The sequence below is a fragment of the Penaeus vannamei genome, chromosome 26, assembly GCF_042767895.1.
Source record: "Penaeus vannamei isolate JL-2024 chromosome 26, ASM4276789v1, whole genome shotgun sequence".
Lineage (NCBI taxonomy): Eukaryota > Metazoa > Arthropoda > Malacostraca > Decapoda > Penaeidae > Penaeus > Penaeus vannamei.
In genome coordinates, this window is record NC_091574.1 from 9,885,783 (window position 1) to 9,890,782 (window position 5,000).

Here is a 5,000-nt window from a genome sequence, read left to right on the forward strand (position 1 = left end):
TATAAAAGGAAGCATGGTTATACACCTACAAACACACACATTTATATATATATATATATATATATATATATATATATATATATATAATAATAATAATAATAATAATAATAAGAATTACATATTTCTAATATATGAAAAGTGTCATAAAATGCTTTTTCTCTTCCCACAGGATGGCTTTTGGCTCTTACAACTTTCATGTGCGAATTACTGCTTCATGGCGTAAAGCTGCACACTGTCCGATAACCGATAAATGAAAAGAAATAAGGTAAGGCTAGGGCAACTAGTTATTTTGTTGTTTCATCTTACTTACAATATGTATAATAACAATGAATAAACATATATAATGGGTTGTCAATAAGGCGTCGAATCAAGTGAGAAGTGTTAAGTCAATGCGGCCGTGAAGTATCTCATATTTATTCTGCAGAAGTTTCGAAAGCATTCATCAATAATATAAGGAATAACAAAACGAAAAGGTCGTTAGACAGTCCAGTTGTACAGAGGTGGTTCTAGTCTTACATATAAGAGGATAAATAAGGAAGCTGGGTGTGATTGTATTGCTTAGTTCTGGTTTCCTTATTTTTCTTTTTTTTATGAGATTGAATCTGTGGGCCTATTTTAAGATTTATCAATTTTGGTGAATGATCATGGGAATCGTGGGTATACCCCTGCCATTCAGCTAGTCTGTTAGCAAGCCCATTCCCTCTGATGACATTTTTTACAGTGAACAAGAATCCAACGCGTTATGATAAGCATAGCGGGAATGCTGGGAGGAAGAATGTCCTTCCTTCCGTGATGTGTGAGCTAAGGCTCTCAAGATTGCAATTGACTACCTGGAGTGATGATGAATTGTTTGTTACCCTCATGAATGTTGTGGTATTATTTGCTACAAAGCTGGTACCTGCAGTATTGGTTACAGGATTGACAGATTCATCTGTGAGGTAGGTTCTACTACCCGGAGAAATGATGGCTGCAATGACACTCTTAGCTTCTGCCTTCAGTCTAGGCATGGAGTATTGACTATTTTTCTCCTTAGGTTCATGACTGAAAACTTGATCAAGGTCTGAGCTCACGGTGGGGATTCAATATAGTCTGGGTAGGGAGTCCATGCTATTAATAATTACTCTTTGAGCTGATAGTGTATTAACTCTCTGGCTGTATGAGACAGGAGCTGTTTACTTTGTGTTGAATGTATGCGTTTTAGGTGCCTGGATAACCTTGTAAAAGAACTGTGCTGCCATTAGATCATTTCGGGGGTCCAGAGAAGGTTTGCCTCCATGTGAAGGTTAAGGACAATTTTCCACCATTGGGCTCCGAGAATTATCACAGTAACTCCATTTGATGTTTTGGCTTGTTAGTAATCAGGGAGACAAGCATACTCTTCATTGGCCAGTATGCATTTAGAATAATCTTGGTGTTTTCTATCCTGGCCTTATTTGTCTCCCAGTCATTGTTCTCATGACAAACAGGCTTGCCTTGGTTTGGTTATCTAGGTACTGGATCTCCTTTTGGAAGATATTCTAGTAGATCCATGCCCATAGGTACTGGAAGACCTAAACTCACTCTAGGTCCATTCCCTGGACAATCTGACTTGTACATGTCTCAGAGTCATGGCCTTTGATTTGGCTGTGTAGATCTTTAGTTCTGTACTTCAAGAACCCTCAGATATAAGGTTCAGACTGTGCTGGGCTCTCCTTTGGCAGTGGCGAACAAAATTGTCTGTACAAAAGACGATCTTGGACCCCTCAGGAAGTGTGTTGAGGATGTAGGATATTAGGGATGCTGGGAAGGGCTGGGCTGCTAACTCAACCCAATGGCATTTCATTCTCTAATGGCATGTGCTCTGACCTTTCTTGTCTTATCAAGCTCTTTTGAAGTAAGAGGACTTGCTATTTCAAAAAGCCTTCTCCAGATCTAGGAATACTGGATGCGGAAGTTTTCCAGGAGTTATTGATGAGTTGTGGGAATGCAAGATTACCTGCCAGCCATAGATGGGAGATCCCATCAGAGTTTGGGGCCCAGTGAGAAATGTTTTCTTACTTTATTATTAGTATCTCCCTGAGAGAGAGAGAAAAAAAAATAGAGCCTGAGTTATTAGGCTCTGCAGTCATGTCTCTAATGAGAGCAAGTCTGGCTGGTTGCAGGCGTTCTTGGTTTGCCTTCGGTCCAGTTGGCAGACCGACCTGTCTGCCTCTAATTGAGGTTCATGGTGTGTGCATTTGGGAAATGAACAGTTGGCTGCTCGCAAGGCTCAAGCGTATCCATGATTTCGCTCTGTGTTGATCCATTGCATCTAGAGCAGCAAGCCAAGGTATTCTGAAAGGCTTGCCTGCTGGTCTTGTGTGTTTTGCATCTAGGGTTATGTTGGGCATTGGGGCCCAACAGCAAAGAGGGTGGCAATTGTACCATAGTGATTGTAGCAGTCTTATCAACACCCCTCTAACGTGCGTTACCTCTTGGGTGTTGAGAAGAGTGGCTATATTATAGTTTGTTACATCTGCTTTCCTGCAGGGGATTCAGTGCTGCAGTAGCACAGACCTCATTAATGTCTAAGTTCCTACAGCCAGACCTGCTGTATACATAGTCCAGCTTGAGGGGCCCTTGGCCAGGTGGATCCTAGCATCAAGAGACGTGCTGGATTGGCTATCACAAAGCAGGGGATTGTTGCTCTGACTAGAATGATAAAGCCTCTGGTGCCAGATGTGTTTGGCAACAGGAACACATATCCTGAGAAGTTGACAGTATTCTCTGTTAGTGAATGTGTCCACATTCCTTGATCGTACAATTGTGTGGAGAATGGCACTTCATGGAGTAATGTCATTGATGTTCCACTGTGGATTGTGTGTCATGATGTTACACTATCACTTACATCGGTATCGTTATTGACATTGATGCATTAGGATTCAGAGTCACATGCCTCATGGGTGGTGGCTTCTTATATGTTGGAGTCTGATAACTGAGTTTCTTGTCAGTTTTTTTTTTTTCTTCAGACTTTGCCTGTGTGGTCTTGGTGGATGGGGGTGAGATGAACAATTTATAATTTGAATTTCTACAAATTAAAAAATAGTGGCTCTTTTCTTGACAACCTATGCAATCTCTTAGTCATCTAGAACGTCACCTATTGTCCCTCTGGAAGCTTTCCTGGTTCAAAATGCATCCCAAAAGTCCTCAGTCTACGAAGGGAATGTTACTTTACAAACATGAGAGTATTTCATATAATAAATCCCTTGTTTTTTAGCCCATTAATGGTGTGACCATCATGGATCTTTATATTTTGATGTACATCACAAGATAATGTGATCCTCCAATCACCCCACAATAAAATGGTAGTCTGATTGTCAAAGTTTTGCCACCAGACAAGATTGACCAACAAACTGGAACACTCCAATATTGACCAGTACGTTGGTTCACCTGGTAACAGTCAGATTTCACTTGGCAGGTCATGGAAGGAAAAATGCTTTTGGTGAAGAAATGGCAAATCAAACATAAAATATATTTAGATCGATTATAGTAATACAGAGACCTGTGAATGATTTCCAGTGTATTTAAGATGTTAATCATCTCACACCAAGAATTCACCTTGCAACTGAAGCAGCTATTCCCAAAAGTAGTGAGCAGTGTCATCAACCTCTGGTACCGTGGTGGTCTGATGAATGCCAACAAGCTGTCAGAGCAAAAGAATTCTGCACTGAGGCAGCTGAAACAATGTCCCACCAATATGACATTAATCCATTAAAAAGATCTTAGCCAAGGCCAGTTGAATGCTAAAAGAGGCTAGATGGACATCATGGAGACAGTATGTTTCCAATTAACGCGGGGACCCTCTTATTTTGGGTATAGAACAAGGTAAATGAGATTGCAGTTAACAGAACATCTGTGTCACCACCTGCTCTGAAAAGTAGATGGTTTAATCCTTACAGACGGAAAAGATGTTCCAAATACCTACATCCATGGCAGAGTTCTCTGGAGCATCTTACACTGCTCGATTCTCCACCTTTTAGACTAAACATGCATAACGCTCGATGTCATTCTTAAGTACAACTGCAAGAGAAATTCTGTACAATTTGCCATATTTGCACACGGAGAGGAACTCTGCTTTCCAACCTTGCCAGACTGCCCCAAGACTTAACAATATTCCGTACCAACTGATATCTCACAAATTGTAGAGCTCTTATTCAATAATATCTTTAGGGAGGGCACTGTGCCTTCTACATGTAAAGAAGCTATAATTATTCCTATCCTTAAACCTGGGAAAGATGCTTCCATACCAGGGAATTACACACCAATTTCTCTCACCAGCTGCATCTGCAAGCTGATGCAGAAAATGGTAAACTTTAGGTTGACATGGCTAAGAGAAAAGGAAAGCGTGCTGACTCCATATCTATATGGTTTAGAAAACTGAGGTCGACCACATGACTTTGTGAGGATAGAGACTGCTATACAGAGTTACTATTAACAGTCGTCTTTGGCATTGAAAAGGCTTATGATACTGCTTGGAAGCATGGCATACTCACGAAGATGTATGACACTGGTCTAACAGGAGCATTACCTACCTTTAAACAAGACCGAGTTGAGAGTGCAGGTCGGAAACAGCTTCTCTAACGTGGAAGATAAACTGGAGAGGGGCCTACAAAGGACAGTCATAAGTGTGACCCCAATTCCCATGACTATAAGTGACAATATTAAGGTCGTCGCTACTCTTGCCTCATGTTGTCTCTATGTGGATGCCTTCACATTTAACTGTTCAGGTGGAAGCCCTGTAATGCTTCTTTTCCTTCTCCACAAATCAACTTGAAACCTAGCATCAGAATTTATCTCCATTTTAAATGGAGGCATACCTATAGAAACAACCTACAAATGATTAGAGATAATCATGGTTGTTGGGTGAACATGCGTTCATCCCAACCGACAAGTAGTTGTGTCAACAAGCCTGAGAATCAGGTACAGATTGACTCATGGGCTGATAGCAAAAAGTGAAGTACGCGAGAATGCCAAGAGCTATA